This window comes from Tympanuchus pallidicinctus, unplaced genomic scaffold, assembly GCF_026119805.1.
Source record: "Tympanuchus pallidicinctus isolate F22 unplaced genomic scaffold, pur_lepc_1.0 scaffold3, whole genome shotgun sequence".
NCBI lineage: Eukaryota > Metazoa > Chordata > Aves > Galliformes > Phasianidae > Tympanuchus > Tympanuchus pallidicinctus.
The window spans coordinates 19,928,718-19,943,427 of NW_026294747.1; the positions used below are offsets into that span (position 1 = coordinate 19,928,718).

Below are 14,710 nucleotides of genomic sequence, written 5' to 3' on the forward strand. Positions count from 1 at the left end.
TAAGTTTCCCCAGGCAAGGTGTATGCTAGTGCAAGTGCACACAAATACATACAGATTCTTGTTCAGACATCTCCAAGACTGCAGATCTCTTACCCACAGTTTTTTCAGTATTCTGTACCACATCATTTAGGATAGCTACATAAATCTACTAAGGAGACTAAAGAAAAAGACATCAGGAGTATTTCCTGAGGCTGTGCCAACTCAAGATTTTTATTATTCACTGAACTTGTTCACCTTTCATGGTCGACTTGGTTAGGTAACTACATACAGCAATTATTTTTAAAAGTAGGAAAACTATTTGTACTTTGTTGAATATGAATAGTCAAAACATCTACTGCACAGCTTATCAAAAAACAACTAAACATAGCTGTATTTCCATGCAGTCAGGCTGCATCCACCCTCAGGTCACAGTCTACACATACAGTTCACACACAAGCTTCAAAAAAGCTGAGCTAGGTCCCTGGAGGACAGAAACTGTCTGTTTTCCACCTGAGTGAAGAAAACAGTCTTCACTCACTAGATGAAATGAAAAATTGAAAAAATATGTGGATTTTTTTTTGTTTGTTTTGTTCACACAGATGTTCTCATTTTAGAAGCCGTTCTGCAGATATATACTAAAACTGTCTAGAGAAAGTAAATTCTGTTCTTACTTCCAGTACTTTTTCTCCTTTCTTACTGATAATGCTGTGGTTTTCTTTCATCTCAGCCACGTGAGATTATTCTGTCTCCATTACATCTTTTTTTCTCCTGCATTAATCTCACATATTTTACAGATTTCAGCCACTTGTCCCACTACAACAGTGTTCACATTTATTCTTTTTTTTCCCTTCCTTGCACTTCAGTGTACACTATTCCATTTGCAATAATAGATCATTATACATTAAACTAACTCCCAAGCTTCTCATACACATTTACATTACTTTTCTGGAAGTCTGTACATCATCTACGGTGGTGTTTTTCATTGCTTCCAGATCCGAATCTAATTTACAACTATATCTTCTATTTTTGTAATACCTGCTTGATGCAGTCTCTAAATGAAAGATTATTTTTTCTTCTGTGTAAGGAGATCAATTGTAACTGTAATGTTCTTGAAGGAGTGCTGTCTTCTTGGTTGAGAAGCCAGATAGATTAGTGAGGCCTTGTCCCAACTGAATTACATTTAGATCCCTAACAAATTACAAGTTGTTAAGCTATGTTCAAATTTGAAGAAGTTCTGATAAGGAAAGACTTGCTATCTTCATAGATATAAAATTAAACAGTTATTGATTTATTTTTTAATTTGGAGAATGGAAAGTGCATAATTTTTTTTTTTTTTTTCATGATGAAAACCATGGATTTGTGGCAGTGAGATACACCATTACTTGGGTACTTCAAAAGGGCACTAGTCACTCTATACACATCTTGTACATAATTGACGTAGGCCATTTTTACTGTTTATTTCACTTCATATACTCATCAAAAAGCCACAGACTGTAACATCCATTCTTTTGCTAGCAAGAATCAGACTCTGCTGGCTGGAGTTAACACTACATTTTCCACAAAACATTTTCCACAAAATTTCTTTTCTGATGAGTAAATCCAAAGAAAGACTTCTGAAATTTCTGCCACTCAACTCTACGTTATTTCTGGAAAATACGTTATCTGATCTTATTTTTGCAATTAGCTGTAAAAGTTAGCATTTAGGATAAGCTACCAAAAACACACTTATGATCAGAAATACACCTTCAATGGTGGATATTTAAAATGATTTCACATTTACAGTTGTCAATGCTATTGTCATTCTCTGAGGAGAAAATAGACAGTGGTACTACGCCATGGGTTGTTTTCTCATCTGTATTTACTTCTCTTAGTTTTCATTTGCAAAACAGGTTCCTTGTGGGAAAATCACTACAGTAACCAAATCATACTCTCCATGATGAAAAGCTAAGAGGCAACTCAGTGTGGAAAATGACAAAGCTCATTTGCATAGTTTGCATTGGAATTTTTATTTAATTTAGAAAGAAAGGCCTGTAAACATACAGGACCCTCTGGAATTTCTTAAAGTGCTAAGTAAAAGACCCTTTGGGCTCTGAGTTAAAGCCAAACTAATAAAGATATTCTTCATAGCTTTGAGAGTTATCATGGTATGAGTAAACTATACTACCTTAAGAAGAGTTTCAATTACTTCATTAGGAGAAATAATTCATTCAGCTAATTCTGTTCTGCACTGCTCAAATCCAATTTTCAGACTGTATTCATCTGCATCCACACAAAACTCAATTTGCAAATTCTGATATAAAATATCCAGAAATAGCAATATTTTTTTGCCACTTGGTAAAAATTCCCAAACACTTACAGAAAGCTCTGAGTTATCACCAACTGCTTCCACGTTTATATATCTGATATACAGAACTATGTCCACATATCATACACATGAAATAGTTCACTCAACATTTTCTGGTACCTTGGTTGATGCATATATCTTGTTTCAATATGTACTCAGAAGAGTTTCCTAGAGTGTTTGTGGTTCACTCATTAAATTATCTAAATGTTTTCTAAAACAGACTAACGTGTTAGACACAGGTTTCCTAGACTCACTAAAAATAACTATTCATTAAATCAAAAGCAGAGTAAAACAGTTTCAGAAGGAATGACAGTAAAGTCATCTGACAATACTTCGCCAAAAAAAAAAAAAAAAAAAAAAACCAACAAAGTCAACAAATGTTAAAGGTGTTTACCTCGCATGTAGAAGACTGCATTATAATGCACAAGTGCTAACAAGGAGCCCTGGCCTGCTCTGGCCGCCCAGCAGAGCTGCCTAGAGCCTCCCACGAAGGCCAGCATGGAAGAAGGCAGCTACTGGCTGTACTGGCTTTGGACCCCCAGACAAAAGGGGGCAGAATGTGCCTAGGGCCCTGGCTGTAGACAACTTCCCACTCTGTACAAGAACTGTAGTATTTAGATTGTTCTGGGATACATATCTTCTTTCTCCATATGTTCGACTCACCCTGCAGACAAATATTTTGAAAAGCTCCAGAGATAAGTGCAAACTTTCAAAGAATGCTTTGGGATATTAAGCAAATGCCTGCTCAAAGCAAGGCAAACACATCAGAAGACAGTATTGCCTTCCACAGTGGTTACAAGAAGAAATGAGCCACCAGAGGTAATGGAAAAATCTCCTGCTGAAAACTTCTATCCATCAATTAAAAAATCCTCAGGTACACAGATTATCTTTGCACCTGGTAGTAACAACATACATGAATCAATCAGTATTCAGGTGGTGACACAGAACATGATCCTACGAGGTTAAGTCAGCCCCTGAAACTTCACATAATTAATTCTTTTTACAGAAGGTACAAATCTCCCATTAATTATATTTAATCTGAGAAAAGCCATCACTCACTCTTCTATGCATTCACACACAGAGCTCATCTCTTTCCTCTTTTCCTCCTATTCCCTTGCCCTTTTCTTTCCTACCTCAAACTTTCCAAGATAAAATTTTCAGTTCCGTTGTCTCAGAAACACATTGGCTTTAATTCACTGCACAGTCTTTTGCATATGAAATTCTCTTAAGAACATGCTGTTTACCTTAGCAAAACATCATAACTGAAAGGAAATCTTTTTTTCTGCAGGTGTTAAATAATCACATGCCCACATGTCCTCATACGCTGCAACTTTTGCATTGTAAACTACTGATGTATGAAAATAAATGACCAAACAAATGCACAGCTAAAAGGTCAAGAAATCAAAGGTAGTTCTTTTTTAAAAAAAAACAAACAAAAAAAATATTTCTCTGAGAATTAGCTTTATTAGATTTCAGCATACTGCTATTGCTCTGTCACTTCTTAATTGAAGAAGCCATTTAGAAAAATAAACAGCCTCAACCTGGAGGACCCATACAGTCCTCAATATTTACAGTCACCTAGACTGCTAGATTCACCTTCACAGTTCACCTATGTAATTCTCTTCTACTGCATATACAAAATCTTGAACCACCATACTGTGCACTGGTAGTAGATTACCTGAATCTCAAAGATTGCAAACAAGATATCACAAAATTAAATGTGGTCATAGCAAGAAAAATTCCAGGAAAAACTTTTCACATACAGTTAATTGAAACCCACGCTAACTATGATACCAATGTCAGTGGGTAGCCATGCCCAGAGAAATCTGAACATCTTTCCAACCAGCGTCACTGTTTGGCTCTTGGGCAGCTCCCAAGAACATAATTTCCAATTCAGGTACTCTGTTTCTACACACTGGCCAACATTCATTCTCCTGTCTCTGGAATTAGTTACAGCCAAGGTTGGGTCAGGCCGGCAGTCTGATAAGTCTACAATGATTCTGTGTTACACTTTTCCAACAGATTCAAGTATTGTTCTCTCTGCTGTTACTCCATAGGTTAGACTATAGCTTATTACTCGCAGATCTTGTTTGCATTGCTTATTTGCAATGGCTTTCTATACTCACCCTGTCTGCCTTGGTCTCTTGGCTAAAGCACAGCTGCAATGCATGTCACTTGGCATATTAGATTTACAGTAACAAAATCCATAGTAAGAAAGAGTGAAATTTTCAAGAAGTGATCACTTGATATTTTAGCACAAGCTGTATTATTTCCCTTTACCGTGTAAGTTATTTGTGTTTTTTTCTGCTTCATATTCCAATAGAAGAAAAACTAGTTTTCATCAGCTTTGAGCAAGGTAGGATTCTTGTCTATTGCAATGAATGAGCACATTAGCATATTTGACTTGATTCATAAGTCCTTGAGGTCTGCTTCCAGGTTAGGAACCAGAGCAATAGAGTAACTATGACTCAGAATTTCTGTATACAATATGCTTTTCAACTAAGCAATTAATAAATTCTAGCTCAAAAATCTCTCTTCCATTTTAAATAAATTTCAAAAGCCTAGCCTAGATCATAGAATGGCTTAGGTTGAAAAAGATCTTAATCATCTAGTTCCAACTCATCTGTCACGGACAAGCTTTCCATCCACCCGGTCAGGCTACCCAGGGCTCCATCCAACCTGGCCTTGGATACCTCCCGTGATGAGGCATCCACAACTTATCTGTGTAGCCTGTATTGAGGACAGAGGTTTTCCCCTTTATTAACATTCATTAGTCTTATAGGAGATTTGGGCTGGTGCCTCTTCTTCCATCTTTTCAGAGAATGTAAGAACTCTCTTCAGTTTGTGAAAGAAACAATTTCCAGTATATCTGTTTCCAGATTGGAAGGCATTTATAGTTCCTCTATCACAATTATTTTCATAACTATAGTTACTGTACCAATAGATCATATAGAGAATCGTAGAATCATGGAGTCATTAAGGTTGGAAAGACCACTACATTTAGTGATCATCTAGACCAATGATCAACCCATGCCTGAGACCCCTCTAGACCGTGTCACTTATTGCAACATCTAACCCTATCTTGAGCACCCTCAAAGATAATGAACTCATCACCTCCTTGGGCACCTTGTTCCAATATCTCACTCATTCTGAGAACAATTTTTCCAAACGTCTAACCTAAATCTCCCTGGTGCAATTTAAGATACTCTACACTTATACAGGTAGCTTGACTGCTATCCCAAGTGTAAAAGTTTTACTCTTAGGGATCTAGAATTCAGTTTGCCTTGTATTTCCTCATTTATGCAACAACATTAGTAAGACCTTTCTTGTTCATAATTAATGTATTGAAGATTGTAAGGGTTATAGATAGGAAAAAAATGAAGTTGGACAGAAAGTCAGGGTTTGGTTAGGATTCAGAAAAGCACACATAGATCCCGCAGAGATCAAATATCAACCATTGTCTTGCTTAGCCATCTTTCCATCTACAAAACAGAAAAGTTTTTCCAAAAACAGGACAAGAATCAGGAGTACTCAAGCTTATGGAGTTACCATGCACCTGGACATGACTGCACTATGCATATAACAAAGTGCTCTTAATCCTGCGTTGACCTCAGCAACAGCTTGGATGGTTGTTGGCCTTTTAATCAGCTCCTTGACTCATAATCTACACTCTTGCAAAAATATACCTCATATTTTCCTGGCATGCTTCTCATAAACTGTTAAAATAGAGGGAATTAAAGAACTTGCACTGGATTTTGCTCATATTTCCATACTTGGAGTTAAGCTTTCTCAAAGCCGACCTCTATAAGGAAAAAAAAAAGTCAATGTTTTTGCAACACATTTGCAGAAAGGACCCCAGAATGGCCTGCCAGCCTCCACACTAACAGGCAGTCATATTGCCGTATGTAGAGAAGCAGGAAATGCAAAGAAACAGATGGGTGAATACTGATTAATGTTTATCAGGCTGGGGAAAAAAAGTGATTTGAAATTTCTAAACTTCACTTCCCAAACTACTTTTCCCTATATACATTACCATTTAATATTAGCAGAGAGAATGTACTAAATGCATAAGCAGCTACAAGCTTTACATCAAGTATTTTTTGAAAGATATACACAGAGGTACATGTAGCTAAGATTATTTCAGTTCAGCTCCTCCAGATACTGGCAGGGGACAAAAGTAATTACTCACATAGTAGAAAACTGCTATAACCAGAAATTTTGTAATTTGATGGCGATGTTAGCTGAAGATTTCAACCCAAGCTCACAAGCAAATAGAACTGTAATAGTATTACTTAAAATTCAGTTTGATTCTTAGCTAAATATTTATTATTTACTAAGTATAATAAATGCTAAGATGTCAATGTAAAGTCTTACTCTCATTGGTTTCTAGAATGTAAACTGCATATGGTATGCCATCTTTATGACAATCACCATCACTGTGAAGGCTCTTTCTCACTGTCAGATAAAGAGCAGCAGATGAGGTCATTGAGCGCACCCTCAGTAAGTTTACAGATGACACCACGTTGGCTGGAAGTGTTGATCTGACTGGGTATAGTGAGCCCCTGTAGAGGGATCTGGACAGGCTGGATAGCTAGGCTGAAACCAATGGGAAAAGTTTCAACAAGGCCAAATGCCAGGTCCCTCAGTTTGGCCATATCAACCCCAGGCGACGCTACAGGCTTGGGGCGGAGTGGCTGGAAGACCACGTAGAGGAAATGGATCTGGGGGTATTGATTGATGCTTGGCTGAATATGAGCCAGCAGTGTGCCTATGTGGCTAAGAAGGCCAATGGCATCTTGACTTGCATCAGGAACAGTGCTGCCAGCAGGAACAGAGAAGTGATTGTCCTCCTGTATTCAGATCTGGTGAGGCCACACCTCAAGTACTGCATCCAGTTTTGGGCCTCTTGCTGCAAGAAAGACATTAAGGCCCTGGAGTGGGTTCAAAGAAGAGTGACAAAGCTGGTGAGGGGTCTGGAGCACAGGCTTACGAGGAACAGCTAAAGGACCTGGGATTGTTCAGTCTGGAGAAGAGGAGGCTCAGACAAGACCTTATTGCTCTCTATAACTACCTGAAGGGAGCTGGGGGTCAGCCTCTTCTCTCATGTAACTAGTGATAGAACTACAGCGAATGGCTTCAAGCTGTGCCAGGGGAGATTTAGGCTGGACATTAGGAAATACTATTTTTCTGAAAAAGTAGTCAACCACTGGAATGGGCTGTCCAGGAAGGTGGTGGAGTCACCAATCCTGGAGGTGTTCAGGGAACATTTGGATTTTGTGTTGAGGGACATGGTCTCTCTAGATGATCTTGAAGGTCTTTTCCAACCTTGGTATGGTGTACACCATACAATATCTCAGAAAACTGCTGTTTCAAGATCAGGTACATCTAAACATATGCAACTATTCAGTTCTGAAAACTGGAGATTCCCCAGAAACAGAGCTAATATTATTGTCTATGTTGTGTTAAGAATATAGCTGCATTTTTTTTAATTCACGTGCTGTTAAATATATACACGTACATCTACTGTGCTACTGTATGCAATAGATACTGGCACAAATGTTTTAATGACATTACTGCATTCTGTTTTTTTTTTTTTTTTTTTTTTTTTTTTTTTGTAAGCCTTCATTAAATACTCACTTATCTTACTTCTGTATGAAAAGGGCAGCTAGCTTTTGTATGATTTGAAGTTGATGGCAGTATACTAAGTCAGATGAAAGAACAGCCTTGAAACAAGAACATATTTTTCATTGTTTTCAGGCTTCATTTACTTTTTAGGTAGGAACAATTGGACCTAAATTGTATTACTGGATCAAAAAAAAAGGTACGTCACAGATAAGCATTTGGTGCTATTTTACTCCCAGTATCTGGACCTATTCACATGTAAATGAGTAAATTCTTAAGTTTTATTAATTTTGCTGTGAATTCATTCATAGTATGCCTGGTAATGACTCTGAAAAGATGAGAAAAATATATTAACACCTGCAGAAACACTTGCAGATCATTTTTCAATTATTCTTTTTTTAGAATGAACAAAAAATGCATTCTGTTAATTAGCATAATACTTAGCATCTTTCCTGTAGACTGACAGCAACTTATTTTATAGGAATCAGATCACAATCAGAAGAAAGGCAGCCAGAACTGGACAAAACATAATATATTCAAGAGACCACACAACTTCTACTGAGCAGAGCTAACAGTGTCCTTAATGGAAACAAGATTAAGCATCAGAAGTGGAAGAAGAAAATTAGAGACAGTATTTTATTGCACAAGTTCAGCAGTTATGCGCACCCTTAACCTGAAGGAAATCAATAGAAATATTTGAAGACACAGTAGCCATTTCAGAAATCTTTATCCTACCTATCTGTCGTGACTACAATTCTTGACACAATATTGTTGGGCAAGCGCTTTTAGAGATACCTTCTTCCTTTCCATTTCTTCATAAACATCAGCATTTCCATTAGACTAAAAAAAAAAAAAATACATCTCCCTTAAAGAGCAAAGGGAAATTTTTTTTATCTTGTAAGAATATACAGAGAGTATCTGTGTATATAGAGGGTCTCCAAAACTTTAAAAATAGTGTTGTGATAAAGAATTTTTGACAGTTCTAGCAAAGTTACTGTTATTCTATGAACTTTAGCAAGTTGTACTCAGATCCAACTAGCCACAAAATAAAACAGGGTAAAAGCAGAAAATAATTATACTCCTGAGGCACAATGGTTTTCCTGAAATACCAAGGTGGTCTTTCTTGAAGTATAAAGTCTTATCCAGCTTCATCCACAATTTTAGCCTAGGAACAGACGAGACTGAGCTACTAAACAACTGCTTGACTTCTGTTCTAGCCCCAGTTCCACATGCCTGGGAGAACACACAGGACTGGCTGCCCAGTACTGTGCATCCAGGAAATGTGAGCCCTAAGAAAACTCAGAAAAATGCCCTGTTGCGATTTCTTGAACATTCACCAACCTGAAGGTGATTTCATGAAACAGTTTCAAATTCAGTCTGCAGAGGTTCCCAGCTACAAAATAATGACAGAACTCTACAAGATGAACCAAAAGATTTTGCCAGTTTAGACATCCTGCTTTTCCTCAGTTATAGATCTGTGTTTCTACCATAAGGTTTACATTATAAACCTTACGGCAGAAAAGATAGCTCAAGGAAAGAGGTTGTTGTAGTAAAACCTGGCAAGCAGCTATCATACAGCTGTTCACAAACTAACTTCCTTCCCAATGGGATAGTAGAGAAAACTGGAAAAAAACAACTGAAGTAGAACTTGAGGGTTGAGATAAAAATTTAGTAACACAGAAAAGTGAAGAAAAAAAAAAGTAGTAATGTCAATTACTATTACTATATTTACAGTTTTAAAATTTTTTTGCATAATGTTGTGTGGTATGGATTATCCCTTGGCCACTTCAGATGAGCTGTCCTGGTTCTATCCCCTTCCAGTTTCTTTTACAAGTAGTTGAAACACATCTGGCTCTGTATAGCACTGCTCTCAATAACTAAAATATCAGTGTGTTATCAGCATTCTTTTCCTCCACAACGAAAACATAGCATCATGCCAAACAGTATGAAGACAAAATCATTTCTATCACAGCTGAAACTAGGATAGAGCAATAGATTTGTAAACATTTTTTAAAACTAAGCACCTTGAACCTTTAAAACTTTTTACTCATCAAGATAAAATACTAACTTCTTGCATGCTATTTCTTGCCTCATTTTCCCTACAGCAATTTAGCTGACTATGGCATTATGATACCATTCTTATTTTACGCATGAGTTCTCAGATCAAAGTCCTCTCCAACCTTTGTAGTTTTCCTTATTAGCTGCAGTTAATCCTACTCTTAACACATCTCCTTATCTCCTCTTTTGTTTCTTCCATCTTTCTCTTGGCCAGCTAAGCAAACATTAACTATTGGAGTTTAAGATTCCAACATCAAGAACACCTTTCCCTTTTTTGAAAGGCTCTTTTCCCCTTTTAGACATTAATTCTCTGCATTTAATCTACATAAAAATAGTCTGCATACAATCAAGCCATTGTTCTATTTTGGCAACAGCTTTCAAGCTTCTACCTTCTTTGCTTCTTCTATCTCAGATATGTGTTTTCTAAATGTATATGGCAAAATCATAATAGTAGATTGAGTATGTCTCAAATGGTATTCACTAACTGCTTACAGATAAGTTCCCAATTCATGACATAAATCTATATCTCAATACAGAAACAGAATGATACTGATAAAAAAAATATGTTTTATACTTCTGCTTTATATACAGAAGAAACAGCAAAGAATTTCATAATTTTGGAAGCTATTGTACTTACTATTAATGTAAAATCAGGTCTCATTGCTACTTCATTACATTTCAAGACTCTGAAGACAATAGCTAAGTTATATTCCCCCAGATGAGGTTACTGGTGTTAAAATTGAATCAAATATCACTCGCTCCAGAAGGACTAGCAGAGTAAGTTTTTCATTTGACCTATTTCTTCTAAAAATACTGCGAAGATCAAGATTCTCTATAGTAAGTAGCAAAACTGAAGAGAAGAGCGTGGTGATAGAGTAAAATAATTGGGAATAAATTCCAAATTGCCATTTGCTCACTGGAGTATGAAACACAGCTGCCCTAGTGTCAGAAATATTACCAGGTGTTTATCTGTCTCAGATGGTATCAAGGACACATAAAAGCACATTTTGCATATGCCTTTGACGATAGCGCAACCGAATTGATCCCCGAGCTGCTGTAGTGCCTGTGAGTGTAAATCACAGGATGCCCAGTGAAGTTGGGATTTGAAGTTGAGCCAGAGTAGTTTAGCAGATAACATTCTTGTCTCATCTGAGTTGTATTAATCTGCATGAGTAGCATGGGGGGGGAAGGGGAGGAGAAGGAAAGGGAATTAAAAAAAAGGAAATAAAATCTAGGCAGACTGTTACATCCTAAGAGCTGAATTTGCAGACTAACGCAAACCACAGATAAGAGCTACTCTTCCCTCTATGGGCTACTGATAATAAACGTAAATGAGGAATTTGATTTACAGTATTGTTAGATTTATTGTTACTACAATTAAGCTCAGAGAGTTTTATTCAGATTTCTCTCCATTAAATTGACACAGAAGCTGGAGAGTGTGAGCTCATCATCTCACGAGATGGCTGGTAATGAGCATTCTTGGATCACATTCCATCACTTGTCACATGTGCTGGACAAGCATATTAGTGCATTTATAAAAAAGGACACAACACAAAATATTGGAGTGTCCAGAATTATTCTGTAGCTACATATAATTTAAATGTAACGTCTGATATTTCTCAGGTATATGTTAGCTAATCACAGGTAAAGTTGAAAAATAAGACGACAAATAGCCAACAGGCTTTTAGAAGTCAACTTAATTAACAATTAGAAAATAACTGAAGGTCTTAAGCTGAAAAATACCACAAGAAAGCAAATAGTTATTTTGTATCAATTTCTCCAAGACATTCAGAGACTGCAGATTTTCAGCACAGGTATAGCTTGGAGGTGGCTGTTAGAAAAGATTGCTTTCTCATTACAGAGGCAATCCTCTCTATAGAACTATCATCTAGAAAAAGTAAGAAATTTTGAGCCTTTAAGCATGTCACTTTGTTCCAGCCTAGAGCTGAAAGTGTATCTGAGGGTAAAATAAGTGTTATACCGGACAGACTGTAAGTACTTTCAAGGAATAAAAATGTCTATATGAAAGTAAGGGACTATTTTGCTTGTTTGAAATGAACTAAGAAAAGCTAATGATTGGTCCCCTTTAGAAAATTAGATGCTAATGACTGAGAGAGGCTTTGGATCATGTGAGTTCTAATGCTTCTGCTATCACAACCATTTATGATTGAAGCACTACTGCTTGATGAAGCATTTTCTTCTAAATGACACCACTGAAGGCATAAATGAAGCAGAAGATCAAGTGAGTTAAATTAACATTTTTAACTTCAAGAAGCTATCTTGATTAACCAAGACACAGCAAATCTAGCAGGTAGTACTAAAGAAACTAGAATACCCAAGAGAACCCACTATTTAATGGTTGTTTATTTAATTACCTATGAGGAAAAGAAAAGAAATTATGGCCAGTTAATTAACATTATGGTAAATTTTAGTTACTCCTCCTTTCCAAATATTGGCTGTCTCATTCTGATGTAAAACTAAAGGGAAGTATTAACATTAAAATACACTGCCCCTATCTTTATGAACAAAGAAACAAATAAAAGTATATTAAAAAAAAAAAAAACAAACAACAAGTAGTCTGAGTGACCAAAGAACCTGTATTGCAAGGAACTAAATGCAATTTTCAGACAAGTAAGCACAGCTGGTGATCATCTGAAATCTAAGCTCAATTAAAGAATCATTACAAAATACAGTTCTTGAAAACAAGAGGCTATAAAATTTTATTAGACTTTACACAATGGATTTTTCCTTTGCTAATGTTATCCCCATGATAACTCCTTTTTCTAGTATACATATTATAAATACCTACATTTCCAGCCACTACTGAACTCTAAGACTTTCCTCTCCAAACAAGAAGCAGCTGTTTGAAAACAGCCCCATGTGTGCCCCTTACTACAAGGGGGATAAATCATCTATCAGAGTTTTTTCTTCTTCTCTTTCCATAATAATCTGCTACTGGTCACTAAAAAGACATCAGCATCACATTAATGACCATTCAGGTCAAAGGTGTATTTCAAGATGTCTTCTGGATGAGAACAACATGGTTTACATTCATTATAGTTAAACTGCTCTTTAGAAAAATTGAAGATGAAATTTTGCTTGGGAAGAAACACAATTGTTGTCTCCACAAGAAGAGAGATTTCAAAAACAAGCTTTAAAAAACAGTTGTATACATATGTAAGCATCTGAATCTTGACCATATTGGGTAACAAACAGCTAGTGTAAAGAAAAAGCTTGTCTGTATTTATCTGAAAAACAGTTGAGAAATTTTCTTAATGATTTTTAAGTGTTGAAAAAAGTCATGAAAATTTATGTTTTGTCCAAATTTAAAGTGAGAAACTGTATTAAAATCTTGAGATTCATACAAAATTGGAGGAAAATATCCTAAAATGCATCCTCTTAGCAAAATATCCCAGCATTCCTCTTAACACCTGATCAAATTCATACACAGATTCCAAATTATAATTCTTTCATTCTCCTAATAACCATTTGTTTGTTTAATGAATGAAGTATAGTTTGCTCTTTCTTTTAAACCAACCTTTTTTTTTTTTTTTTTGCAATCATCCTGTGTTGCACCTCACCCAAATACCTTATGTAAAAGACATACCTCATGCAAAAAACACATATGAACATTTCAAAAGCTAACAGACATTAATTTCCTCTAATTGTAAATACAACACAACTAATTGCCACTTCAAAATCATGAATGAAGATATTCACCAACAATAATTATTTTAAATCCAACTACTGTAACATCACATCACCTTTAATGCTAGATGCTACAAAAATACGTAGGAAGTCATAATTGTCAGTTGTGTGGAGATTTAGCTATTGAAGACAACAGTAATAAAGTATGGGTAAACATTCACACACAATACACACATTTGCATGTATAACTTTTACACTTCAGTGCATATACACCTACAAGACAGGTTTTAAATACAGCAGGCAGATTTGTTGCCATCACTTTCCCAGAAAAACCCAAGTGATCTTATATTCAAACTCTGAGACTATACTAAGCCAACCGATCACTGTTTTAATACAAAGAAATCCATCTCACGTTTAAAAACGCTCTCTCAGTATACTGTGAAGGGAGTACATTATTTGATTATTACTAAGGGAGTACATTATTTGATTGCTTCTAAACTCTGATGATCAAGGGGAGAGTTCATATTAAAAACAGAAGATGATTTAATCTATGAAAACATTCAAGACCAGCTCTACACATGTCAGCTAAATCAGGTATATTTTGTATAAATCTGCACATTTTTGTTCTGCAGGCCTAATTACAAGGTGTCTGAGCATACAACATAAAAGTTAAATCCATCATTCACTTAAAATCTCTCAAACTCTACTGAAGGCTATAGGATTTCCCACTGGGGTACAGCATAAGCATCCGACACACAGATTTTATCCCAAGCTATTCTCACACCTTACATGCCCATACTAGACCCTCCCGGAGATACTTCTAAGTCAAGTCAATTATTTTCTCTCAGATTATAGAGCTCTGAAAAAACACAGCCAGAGGTGGAAGACAGTGTACATTGTACTTCAATTGCAAAATAGCACTAATCCATTGTGGGGCTTCCAGACATGCTTTATCAAGAGCTTCATAGTCTCATGCCTCCCAGTTATACGGGTCTTCTCTATGAGAAGAATTCTCAAGCAAAACTCATATCTAATTCATGAATCAGATTGGAAACCACG

At 36.3% G+C, this 14,710-nt stretch overlaps 1 protein-coding gene across 7 annotated transcripts in view; it reads right to left on the minus strand.

Annotated features, from left to right (window-relative positions):
- LRRC4C (leucine rich repeat containing 4C) overlaps positions 1–14,710 on the minus strand; it is a 464,862-nt gene that overhangs the window by 160,158 nt on the left and 289,994 nt on the right. The window contains exon 3 of one of the 7 annotated variants that reach the window (XM_052693752.1): positions 8,681–8,785. The exons of the other annotated variants lie outside the window; for them this stretch is intronic. The gene's annotated coding sequence lies outside the window, so the exon portion shown is untranslated. The remainder of the gene's footprint in view (positions 1–8,680; positions 8,786–14,710) is intronic. 7 annotated transcript variants of the gene reach the window in all.